We start from the raw sequence: 13,719 nt of genomic DNA on the forward strand, positions 1-13,719 counted from the left end.
AGAAGGAACTAGTTGACTTGCAGCTCCAGTTAAAAATTTCGGATGAAAGAATTCTTAAAGAAAAATGGGAGTCCAGCAGATTAAAAAATTTTGAGTATGGAGAGAAGTGTGGAGCACTCCTTGCCTGGAAAGCTAGAGAAGAGAGAATGAGAAACAACATCAAAGCGTTGGTACTTAGACAGTCAGGTAATCTGATAGAAACAGACGCAGAAATAAGAGAAGAAGCCAGGTCCTTTATGAGGAGTCTCTACACGAAAGATAAAGATCCCACGGGGGTGGATTTAGAATCCTGGTTGAGTATAAAGCATCTGCCACAAATGTCCGAATCAGAAAAAGCATACTTGGAATCTGAGATAACAGATGGGGAAATTTTAAGCCAGCTGAAGAAAATGAAAAGGGGGAAAGCTGCAGGCTCTGATGGGTTGCCAGTGGAGATTTATTCGGACAATAAAGATCAATTAATAACTCCATTAAGAGAACTTTTCAATCTTTTATTGATCCAAGGCTATTCTATACCTTCTTCGTGGGGAGAAGCTATTATTACGCTTATACCCAAGCCTAATAAAGACCCGAAAAGAATAGAGTCCTACAGACCTATTTCATTACTGAACTCGGATATGAAGATTTACTCAGGTATCTTGGCCACCAGATTATCAAAGGTTATAAAATCCATAATCCACCCTGACCAGAGAGGCTTTATCCCTGGGAGACAGTTAAATGAACTAACGTTCCAAGCTATAGGGGCTGGAGTTCTGGACTTTTTGGTTCCGTCCAGAGGTGTCAGGGAACAACACCCAAAGACCCCGGAGTTCCACCTGCCTTGGTGCGCAAATGAACAGAAACACGGGCTTCTCGATGGTGGCGTCAAAGACCAAAGGTTTATTACTGCAGGGACACAGAAGTCACAGATACTACGCATGGGCAGTAACCAGGAGCCTGTTCGATTTGTACATTGAGGGTTGCTCCTTATATACTAAAAATTGTGCTTCAGGCAAATATTTCACATGCTAGTACATTCCTAAACCTTTGTGTCTTAAACAATAAATATTTGGCGTTACACAGGAACTGTCGATAATATCTGATGCCAAACATCACGAAGAGGGGTTCCCACTAGTCCATCACAATCCCTTGTCAATATTGCATTCAAGAGCCGGACCGCCTCATCGTAAAGTTCGTTACCTCCCCCTAATAAAGGCCCAGAAGGAAAGGAGCAGAGTCAGGTGCAGGAGATAGAAAAGCGGGATAAGAGATGTTTGTGGGTTGTAAATGGGCAAGGCTACCGGCTTCGGCCGCCTAATCATGATCGGAACAATGGACACGAGAACCAGTTCAGGTGGGCTGGCCTCGGGCAGAGGAGGCAGCCTTTGTCGATTCATGCAGCTACAGCGTGATCTGGTTTAAGGCACACGTGTCATGAAAGAGGTGAATCTCCGGCTAAGGCTACGTGTCCTTAATCGAAATGAAGTGATCAGAGGTTATTGCATATGTGAGGGCAAGAAACACAAAATGGCGGACATGATCTAAGATGGATGCCGTGGGTAGATCAGAAATGTGTTCATAACAGGAGTGCTCTTGCTCGTAGCATAGCGAAAACACCAGGATATGCTAAATGGATCATTTGCGGTTCGCTGATACTAATATTATGTATTTCCGACAAACTTGAAAACACGGGTTCAAATCGTCACGGAACCTCAGTCCCTCCTTTTGCCCTTACATAGGCAATTACTCAGTCTATATCAGAGTCTAGTTCTATGCTCATCAGGTCAGTAACATGTTGTTGTATCATCATCCTTTCTCGTGCCTTTTCTCGAAACGCAGGTGGTTTTCTGAGACAAGTTGCAGCGCAAAAACTACACAGAGCAGGACCACACTGGATAATCAGGCAGCATGAGAACAGGAACACTAAGATGACACCGATGACCATTAGAACCTTCCATCCCCACGCTGAGATCAGAGTCCAAAACCACTCCAAAAAGGACCAGTTTCCCTTGTCTACATGTATAGAGTCGGAAATCTTGTGTAGCTTAGAGATCGCCTCATAGACTGTTGGAGCATTATTAGGAATAAAGACACAGCAGCTCGATTGGATCATTCTGCATACCCCACCTCGATCTGCAAGTATAACATCTAGAACCATACGGTTCTGCAATGTCATGAGTCTATCCGCCTGAAGCTCAGCTGTCAAATTGCTAAGGGCACCAGCAGTTTCAGTAATAGTAGATTCAACTACCCGTGTTAGCTGACGTATGTTTCTACTATTGGCCATAGGCCCCCAGAACGGAAGGAAGCCTTTGAAGAAGTCTCCAGCTTCCTGACCAGCAGTATCTTCCTTACTGAAGACACCTCTCGCTAATCTGGTTCTGTGGTAATCAGATGAAGCAGTGTATGTTGGAGGCAACAATCGAGCAATATAGCATGAACCTGAAAAGTCAGCAGGCAACCATGTATAAGCTCGGTCTCGACAAATGAAGTACGTACCCCTAGCAGTAAGGAAGGCAGGGGAAGAGTTAGCCGAAAACACGTAAGTCTCAACGCACTCACTCCTCCCTAGCTGAGCTCTCGGATTTCTCCCATTCCCTTGCAAACAGACCTGACCTCGGTGAGGTACGACCCAGATTGGAGTTGAGCTTTTACGCTTGCTTTCTCCTAAACTAAGGCGATACTCTGAAGTATTCCAACTCAAATATACTCGCAATTCGTCTCTAGGGTATGATGGAGTATTATTGACATCCTTGATCATGTCAATAATTCCCTGGACTAAAGCTTTGTTGGCAGAGTTATATCTAGTGGAACGTGGTGGACGCGGAGGATAGGTTTCAAGGGCATAAGCAAAAATTGTTTGAAGGGCCTGAAATGATCCATTATAGCTGAAAGGCAAAACCAGATAGGGAATACCTTTATCCATAGTGTGGGGTATCAAGCCACACACCCAGCAGTCTGTAGTGTTAACTACCAGTTGGTGTTGGTGCAAGAGCTGTACAAAAGTGTTGTTAATGAACTCTGTGCGTCGGGCTTGCTCATGTTCAGGAAACGAGTGAAAAGAGTGTATAGAAGAAACAGTAGAAATGGCAGGATCAAGGGGAGGTACTGTAGTAACTGGCACAAAAATCATATTTATACTAAAGACGATTCCACCCACCAATGTTGCTAAAATAATCAAAAATGTAACGGCACATTGCATCAAAAAGCATTTGCTACGAAGAATTCTGTACAGTCTGTTTCTGCGAACATAAATCATATTTTCTTGTTGCAGCGCAGGAAGCTCCATCTTCTACAATCCGCTCGTGACCACTGATGATGTGTACGTAGATGAAAATGCCTCTGTCAGCCCTGGGAGTTCCCAGAACCAACAGAAAGATCGACCTTGTGTCAGACCCCTGCAAATTCAAACTAGGCACACAGCCACGACCCTACGGCTACCCAGACGGCAAGGCAATTTAAAAAAAATAAACAATAGCAAACTTCCTGGCTGAAGGCAAATGTCCAATATCAAATGTTCAATATATCAAAAATCACAATATGCAGTTGCCTGCTTTATTTGTCCATTTTACGTTTTCTCAGGTTGTATTTCTGCTTCGCAGGTATTGTCTGATCGGAAAATAATGTATCACTAGCAGCTGTTGCAGTGTTTAAGTTCGCAGATTGCAAAGTTTCTTCTGATGCTGGAGACAAATGTTCAGTGTTCAAAAGAGTCTTTTCAGGAGGAGAGTCAGATTTTGGAGTGTCAGTAATCAATTCGGCATCGCTGAAAGGAAGGAACTTCGGTGTGCTGTCAGTTTCGGAGGCACCAATTCCCTTTTTCACCCAGTTGTCGTAAGGTAGCGGCAAGGGTACACGCTTAACGTGAGACGCGTGCACCCAGTGTTTGCGGCCAGCTACACGAACGGCTGTCCTCGTTGTCAGTAAGATCTGAAAGGGCCCCACAAATCTGGGTTGAAGGTTCTTCGTCCTCGCGAAGTTCTTGATTACAACCAGGTCCCCTGGTTTCAGCTGATGCCCTGGACTCTCCGGAGGTTTTGGCAATGCATCGAAAACCTGTTGATGAATAAGACTCAATTTAGCAGTCAAGTCGTAAAGGTAGTCTATCAACATAGGATATTCCAGCTGTCTGAACTCCCTTGGTCTTGGTACCCCCCAAATATTGGCAGGACGACCAAATACAATCTCGTAAGGGCTAAGCCCCACTCGAGAATGTACAGTCGCTCTTGTGGATAACAGAGCCAAAGGAAGTGCGTCTGGCCAGGCTAAACCTGTGGATGCTTGTATTTTAGCTATCTTCAGCTTAAGGGTGCCATTGTAACCCTCCACTAAACCAGCTGACTGGGGATGGTTCGCACTATGAAATTTTTGTTTCAAACCTAGGCCTGCACATACACTCTGCATAACTTTCCCTATAAACTCACTTCCGTTATCTGACCATACAATCCGTGGCATTCCAAATCTAGGGAAATATTCTTTGAGAAGAATTTTGGCAGTTGATAAGGCAGTATTGTCCTTCAGTGGGTATGCTTCTATCCACCTGGAAAAAGCACAAACCACCACCAAGACGTATTTCAAATTATTACAGCGTTCCATGTGAATGAAGTCTAACTGTATCACTTCAAAGGGGCAGGAAGGAGGAGCGAAATGACCAGCTGGAGTCGGAGTTCCCTTGCCAGGATTATGCATCAAGCACACCATACAATTTTTCACCACTCTCTCTGCACACTTACTGATCCCATCATTCTTCCAGACCGGAGCCAACATCTTACAGATACCTTTAGAACTTATATGCGCTACTCCGTGCGCCATTGTCACTACTGCAAGCACATATGCATCCGGCAACATCCAACGCTGCTGTTCTGTCAAATCAATCCAACATCCATTCGAGTCCAACTTGCCCGTACTCTCTCTCCATACACGTTTCTCTTCCTCAGTTGCTTCTCTCTGAATCTCTTTCACACTTTCCATTGTATCTTCACACATCCCAGACTCAGCGATCCATCTTGCAGATGTTGCAACATACATTCTACTCATCATGTCTCTAGCTGTCTGTTTAGCAATTTCATCAGCAAAAGCATTCCCACGTCCAACATCATCCGTGATTGCTTTATGAGCACTGCACTTTACAATTGCAACTTCAGTCGGCAAGGTTAGAGATACCAACAAGTCGTTAACTAGCTGACCATGTTGAATCTTAGTCCCATGGGACGTAATGAAACCTCTTTCTCTCCACAACCGGCCAAAACTATGTGCCACGCCAAATGCGTACTGACTATCTGTGAACACATTCACTCTCTTTCCCTCAGCTAAAACACATGCTCTCGTTAGAGCTATTAATTCTGCAGCTTGGGCAGAATTCTGACTCACTCTTGCAGTCTCCACAATCGTCTTCAAGGTCGTCACCGCGTAAGCAGCAGTCACATCACCATTTTCCAATTTAAAACATGACCCGTCCACATACAGCGTACCATCCGGATCGGGTAACGGAGTATCTTTCAAATCGATGCGTCCTTTTGTCTCTTCCTCCGTTTTAAAAAAACAGTCATGTGGCTCAGAATCACTTGACTCTTGATCAGTCGGCAACAGCGTTGCTGGATTCAATACATTACACCTTTTGATCTGAATATGACTCGCTAGTAGTGTCAGCTCGTAACCAGATAATCTCGCACTGGTAAGGTGTTGTGTCTTCGTTCGGTTCATGAGTGTGTCCACTGCATGAGGAACCATGACCACTAGCATGTTGTTCATCACCAAACCAGCAGATTGTCGAATGGAAGCCGCAGCTGCCGCTGTAGCTCTCAAACAACTAGGCAACGCTCTAGCTACCGGATCTAATGTTGATGAGAAATACGCACAAGGGCGTTGTTTATCACCAAACTTCTGTGTCAGTACACTCAACGCGCAACCTTCTCTCTCGTGAACGTAGAGCGTGAATGGCTTACTGTAATCGGGTGTACCCAATACAGGAGCTGAACACAAGGCTTTTCGTAATTCGGTAAAACTCTCTTGACATTCATCAGACCATGGCACCGGACTCGGAACATTTTTCCCAGTCAAAGCTACCAATGGTTTCGCTAAAAGAGAAAAATTTGGAATCCACTGCCTACAGTAAGAGGTAATACCTAAAAAGGCACGTACTTCTCTCTGTGTGCGTGGAACACTCATTTGCGTAATTGCTTTTATTCTTTCTGGGGTCAACTTCCTTCCCTCCTTTGACAAGAGATGACCTAAGTAGGTCACTTCTTGGCAGCAGTATTGCATCTTGGAAGGTGACACCTTGTGATTCAAATCAGACAAATGATGCAATAACGAAACCGTAGCTGCTTTGCAAGTTTCCTTGTCATCGGCAGCCACTAGAAGATCGTCTACGTACTGTACTAGGGCAGAACCTGGAGGAAGGACAAAAGAATCTAGCTGGCTTTTTAATGCTTGACTATAAATAGATGGACTTTCACAGTAGCCCTGTGGAGCGCGTTTAAATCTGAAACTTCGACCTCCTAGACAGAAGCCAAAAATATCTCTGCTTTCCTCGGCTATCGGAATGCTAAAAAAGGCATTCTTCAAGTCGATGACTGAGAACCAAGTGGCTGTAGCCGGAATCAATGTTAACAATGCAGTAATGTCTGGAACCACAGGGAATTGCGGAACCACAATTTTATTAACTTCTCTAAGGTCTATGACAAACCTGTACACTGGTGGTTTTGTAGGATCAGTTCGTTTCAGAATCGGTAACACAGGACTATTACAAACATTTCCTCGAGTTTCTTCAACCACACCTTTCTTAATCAAATCTTGCACAATCAATAAAAGTGCACGTTCTCCTTCACTCGATATTTTATATTGAGGAATTCTTGGAAATTTTACATTTGGTTTCAAAGTTACTACATACGGTGGTATTTCTAAAAGGCCTACATCATTAGGTCCAGTCGCCCAAAGAGAATCAGGGAGTGAGCGCAGCTCTGTCGGGAGTGCGTCCATTGACAAGTACATCGGAGAAGTGATTCTTTTACCCAATGTAAGCTGTACCCCTTCCGGAGAACAGTACAATGTCGCATATAGTCGTTTTAACAAATCTAAACCAAGCAGATTTTCATTACAACCTGACGTCAAAATCAAAGGTGCTTTCAATTGACATGGTCCAACAGAAATAGACAAAGGACCAGATATCGGGTTGTAAACAGGGGCGCCTGAAAAACCTACGGAAACATTTGTTGAGCCGGACAAAGGTGCGCCAGGGAGTTTCGCATGAATGATAGAACTTTTTGCGGCACCAGTATCCAACAGAAACGGTTCGACTACACCTGATGTTGCTACTGCGACATAAGGCCCACTCTGATCTACTGGAACTGATACTACTCCCTCTCTCTGTCCATGGCTGTCCTAGTACCCATTTTGCTGAAATCCCTCATCCACTTCACAATAATCTTCAACAAGATATTGCTGAGATCTATTCTGTTGAGCTGACTGTACATTTCGTTGATCAAAGTGATTGGAGGGACGATCATTCGTTTGCGGAGGCATAGCACCTCGCCCTCGACCTCTAGAATTCTGCGCAAAACCACCACGACCTCTCTGAGCTGCTGCTGCATTATTTTGCGCTAAGATTGGACATTCATTTTTGTAGTGACCCTCTTTCTTACAGTACGCACACTGGTTCCACTGATATTGAGGCCTGGTTGAACTATAATCTGTCCTCTGATATGAATTCTGTTGCATACTAGTCTGATTCGTGCGAGGCGGATACGCCTGCTGTAAAAGAACTTTAGTCTTTAAATCTTTCGTTTTCTTCTCTGATTTTTCCTTTTCCTCTTTATCCCTATTTTCGTAGTACTGTGCAGTCGCAAGTATCTGCGCAGTTGTGGAAACAGCCCACGCACTCTCTGAATCCTTTAATTTATTGCATAATTCAGGTAGCAAATTATGCACAAATTTATCGACAAACAGTCTCTGTCCTCCTTCAGTGCTCATATCCTGACCACTATGATCTACAAAAGTCTCTTCGAACCTCGTGAAGAAGTCGGAGACACTTTCATCTTTCTTTTGCTTGCATGCGGATAATTTATCCCAATTAACACGCAACGCAGGCATCAAAGTCTTCATTAAGTCAATTATTCTACCTGGAAGATTAGCAATCAGGGGTTCGGGCTTTGCACCACCCGTTTGCTGACCATCCGCTGCAGTGATAGCTGCCCAATCACCACCTAAGGCTGCTTGATGATCCTCTCTACGAATTTTAGCCCACACTGGTTGTGGAACTACATTACCAAATAACATATCGATATCCGCTAAGTTCATTATACAAGCCTCGACTGTCTGTGTTAATTCCTTGTAATATCCGGCTGGATTTTTACGCGGATCTGGCAAGGCCTGTTTCACCGCTAGCACTTCAGCTCGCTTCCATGGAATGTGTATCCACACTCGTTGGAACTGTGCTGGAGCAGCTGCAATACCCGCATTATCATCACGTTGTATTGCTTCGCGCCAAATTGGAGGAACCTCCCTCATAGGATATTGGCGACTTGGCTTCATTTTACCTTTCTCTAAATCTCTTGGCGAACGAAGAGATGGATCATTCCTAAAACTTAAAATGAGTTCCATCGCTTCTTTTATATTATCACCCACTATCATTCCTGCAGCAAACTCTTTTTGAATTTTAATTAAATCTTCCAAGTCTGATTCAACATCATCTTCCTCTATTTCCTCACGTAACAACGAGCACATCTCATCAAAGACGTACCGTTGCGTTGGTTCCTTCCACTGCATAAACGTATCTAGTACATCTCTTGTACTATATCTTCTAACTTTCGTAATCCATCTGAGAGCCGTGGAATCTAAAACTCCCCGTTCTTCAGTACTTGGTAGCTGACTACGTCTCTGAACTGAATCAGAAGTAGGAGTCTTAATTAAAGATTTATATAAAGGAGACAGAATATTAGCAACAGAATCAGTTATTTTTCGACGTACAGAAAGTGGAGTTAACATACTCGCAGACGTAGAGAACACAGTAGAGGTAGGAACAGATTGTGAAGTAGTAGGAGTATCGAGAAAAATAGTTTGTGATGTAGTAGGTGTAAGTGAGACAGATACAGGTATAGAAGACGGAAACCCAGGAAGAGGAGGAGCCGTAGGAATATTCACATTAACCACAGGAGGTACAGGAACTAGATTCTGAGGAACAAGAACACCAGGTTGTCCAGCAACCGGCAATTGGACATTCGGTACAAGTTGAGCCGTAGCACCTTGTGCATACGGTGGAGGTGACCGTAACAGATAAGACAACAGTGGATCGTTTTCGGGATCCTCCAGTATCTTAGCTGTTTTCGATGGCAAGGCAGGGTAGCACTTGTCAATCGCTAAATTACGCTCTCTAATTGCTACATCTATGGCCTTTTCGCACTCATTATCTTGCAATTGTTTAGTTGCTTGCTCTAGAGTTAGCTCTTCTATCTCTTTCTGTTCATTTTTCAACCTTTTCATTTCTCTCTGTTTGGACTCTTTTCGCCAATAACGGAAAGAATCAAACATTGCCGGCCGGGCTTTCTTACTAAACAATTTCGCTTCTAAATTATCAAGGATCTCGGGTTCAAAACTACCATGTAGTGGCCAACTAAGGACACCATCCTTCTTACAGTAACGGACCCACACCTCGTTATAGGATATAGGACCCACTCCAAATTTGCAATATAGGTCATAAAGGGGAGTCCCAATCGGAGGAACCAGACAAGAATCCTCCAATCGTGAGTCATGGTTGCAACCAAAACAAGACAACATTTTCCGACTTACCATTTTCAGTCTGGAACACAAAACAAACAAAACACGGAACAAATATGTGCACTCGAACCAAGAACTTAGGCCTACCAAAACCAAACTAATGTATCGATACCCAAACTGAACCAAATAGATTATCGTAACCAGAACAACTAGTGATAATCTTACGAAACCAAACCAAACCAAGAACCGATCAAGGATTTTAACAACCCTCACAAAGTAACCAGCTAGCTATCACTAAATACTTAACTGAGGCACTGAAGACGTCACCAAGGAGAAACCCGTCACGTTTCGCTGTACTAAGGGCTGCACCTCGGGTCCAAGACAGGGCGACGGTCAAGGCAACGGCCCACTGCAGCCGTCCTGAACGGGAACCCTCGTGGAAGAGAACTTCAGGGCCACTTTTGCGATATGCCGGGATCGATGAAGTGGGGCGCCTCCCTCGGAAATCTTCACACGAAGCTCCTCGAACTCTTCAGGCTTTTGGACCGGTACCGAATGACGTCGCCCCACGTTGGGCGCCAATTGGAGTTCTGGACTTTTTGGTTCCGTCCAGAGGTGTCAGGGAACAACACCCAAAGACCCCGGAGTTCCACCTGCCTTGGTGCGCAAATGAACAGAAACACGGGCTTCTCGATGGTGGCGTCAAAGACCAAAGGTTTATTACTGCAGGGACACAGAAGTCACAGATACTACGCATGGGCAGTAACCAGGAGCCTGTTCGATTTGTACATTGAGGGTTGCTCCTTATATACTAAAAATTGTGCTTCAGGCAAATATTTCACATGCTAGTACATTCCTAAACCTTTGTGTCTTAAACAATAAATATTTGGCGTTACACAGGAACTGTCGATAATATCTGATGCCAAACATCACGAAGAGGGGTTCCCACTAGTCCATCACAATCCCTTGTCAATATTGCATTCAAGAGCCGGACCGCCTCATCGTAAAGTTCGTTACCTCCCCCTAATAAAGGCCCAGAAGGAAAGGAGCAGAGCCAGGTGCAGGAGATAGAAAAGCGGGATAAGAGATGTTTGTGGGTTGTAAATGGGCAAGGCTACCGGCTTCGGCCGCCTAATCATGATCGGAACAATGGACACGAGAACCAGTTCAGGTGGGCTGGCCTCGGGCAGAGGAGGCAGCCTTTGTCGATTCATGCAGCTACAGCGTGATCTGGTTTAAGGCACACGTGTCATGAAAGAGGTGAATCTCCGGCTAAGGCTACGTGTCCTTAATCGAAATGAAGTGATCAGAGGTTATTGCATATGTGAGGGCAAGAAACACAAAATGGCGGACATGATCTAAGATGGATGCCGTGGGTAGATCAGAAATGTGTTCATAACAGGAGTGCTCTTGCTCGTAGCATAGCGAAAACACCAGGATATGCTAAATGGATCATTTGCGGTTCGCTGATACTAATATTATGTATTTCCGACAAACTTGAAAACACGGGTTCAAATCGTCACGGAACCTCAGGGCTGTAGATTATTCTAATGCTAAAAATCTCCCATTGGCGCTGGTGGCCATAGATGCGGCTAAGGCCTTCGATCAGGTCAATTGGAACTATCTATGGGCCACAATGGCGGCTTTCGGGTTCCCCAAAATTTTCATAGAGGCGGTCAGATCCTTATACCACTGCCCAAAGGCTAAGGTTTTAGTTAATGGAATTTTATCTGAGTGGTTTGACATATCTCGAGGCACTAGACAAGGTTGTCCTCTGTCCCCCCTTTTGTTTGATGTTTATATGGAGCCTTTTGTTTGTGGGATTAGAGAGGACAATATCATTCAACCATTCCAGCTTGGAAATCTGCTTTTGAAGGTGGCGTTGTACGCTGACGATCTTCTTTTATATACCTCTGATCACTCGGCAGCAATTCCAAGGTTATTTTTTCTATCGGAGGAATTTGGGAAACTGTCCGGGTACCAGATTAATAAAGATAAAACAGAGATCATGGGGTGGAATAACAACACACACATAGTTGGTGCAAAACAGAACATGAGGTACCTGGGAATTCACTTAACTCAATCTTTAAATGATACCACTTCACTCAGTTGGCAAAAGGTGGTTAAAGATATTAATAAAACTTTAACAAGATGGGGGAACTTGCCTTTAAACATCTACGGTCGGGTCAACCTTATTAAAATGACAATTCTTCCTAAATTGACTTTTTTATTTAACTGCATCCCCTTATCATTTTCATTGAAAGACATTAACACTCTACAGGGCAAAATTGGATCCTTTATATGGGCCTGCAAGTCAACAAGAATTGCATGGAAGAAATTGAGGAGGGGTTTAAAAATAGGAGGGCTTGCCCTCCCTGACATTTTGTCATACTGTCATGCATTTCATTTTAAAAATTTTAGGCTTCTTGCAAACAAGCTGGATGCATCATCACAGGGCCGCCTGTTTCAAGCTTTGTTAACTGATTTATCCTATGACCATGATTACTTTATTTTCAAGTTTGGAGACCAGAATTTTTTTTAAAAAATTCGCTTTAAAATTCTACAGACTGCATTAAAAAATTGGGGGTTCATGAGGAAGACATTTAATATTTCCTATTATCACACACACTCCCCAATATGGGACTCTCCTGGTACACCTCAATGCCTCCAGGATCAACTATCACAACCCCTGAAAACAGCTGGCTTCAAAAAATGGGGAGACCTCTGGGCAGATTCGGGCCTAATGAGTTGGAACACGTTGGCACAGCTTACAGAGGGACAGTTGACTAGGTTTAAATACTACCAGCTGTCCGCTTGGTGGTCCAGTTAAAGCATGCAAAGGGAGGAAGATACAGATATTCTTGATGCAATTGGCAGAAGGGGGAAATGGGTAAAAGAGTTATCTTTTTGGTACAATTCAATGGTCAAAGAAGAGGAGAGTGAACTGTACCCGGAGATAATAAAGTTATGGGGAAACTGTATAGCCGAGCCCCCTGAAGAAGTCTGTAAGGCATGGTTAGACTCTTTTTCCCTTTCACAGAGGCTAATTAAACCCGCTAATTTAAGGCGCAACCACCTGTTTACGGCTCATAGAGTCTATTGGACTCCGGCCAAACTGCATAAAATAACACGAAACAACTATTATTGCCCCCGTTGTAATCATAACGCCGCTGATGATATCCACATTTTTCTAGAATGTCCAGCCATTCAAAACTTTTGGAAAGCGATAATGGATTTTTTGGGAGATGTACTTTCAATAACTATTACATGTTCTCGCAGATTAGTCTTCTTTGGTTTACTGAAAGAATACAATATCAAGAATCTGGATACTCAATTCATTTTTTACACAATAGTTATCGCAAGGAGACAAATCTGCATGGAGTGGAAGTCAGCGGCTCCCCCTAGATTTGCAGTATGTTTGAAGTATCTAATGGAAGTGTGTAAAATGGATCAGGCTGGCCGCAGCGAGAGCTTGGAGAATGTCTGGTCTAAACTGATGGTCTGCATAAATAGGTGAGCAGTCCTGTGATTATGCCAGAGGTTGTGTCGGTCCTGTCCTCCACCAGGCCTAGGGTGCCCAAAATAGGTCTGGAGGAGTAGGATAAGGAAAGCAGCCTACCTCTGGGATCCCCTGTCTGCTATGATACTGTTTTCCATGGTGGACTCGAAAAAACAACAGTATAAGAGGCAACAGCGAGACCCATCTAGAGCATATATATTCTGGTGGCATATATGAGGACAAAAAATTTCAAAAAAAAAATCAACACCTTTTTTCACAACCTATCATCTCCCATCAGCTGGTTTTGTTTTTGAGTTTAGAAATATTTAACTCCAGCCTGGGATATGGGATTAGTTCTGTTGAATCTTCAGTATGTTTTCGCAAAAGTCGGCAGGTGTGTGTGGTGAGAGCTACAATCATACTGATGAGGACGGTCATGGACAGAATCGCCTTATTAATGTTCCTGCTGCTCATTAAGTCAGCATATTTCAGAGAAACAGCAGGGAACCTCAGGAAAAAAATAACAA

The sequence above is a fragment of the Lissotriton vulgaris genome, chromosome 2_1 (genome assembly GCF_964263255.1).
Source record: "Lissotriton vulgaris chromosome 2_1, aLisVul1.2, whole genome shotgun sequence".
Taxonomy (NCBI): domain Eukaryota; kingdom Metazoa; phylum Chordata; class Amphibia; order Caudata; family Salamandridae; genus Lissotriton; species Lissotriton vulgaris.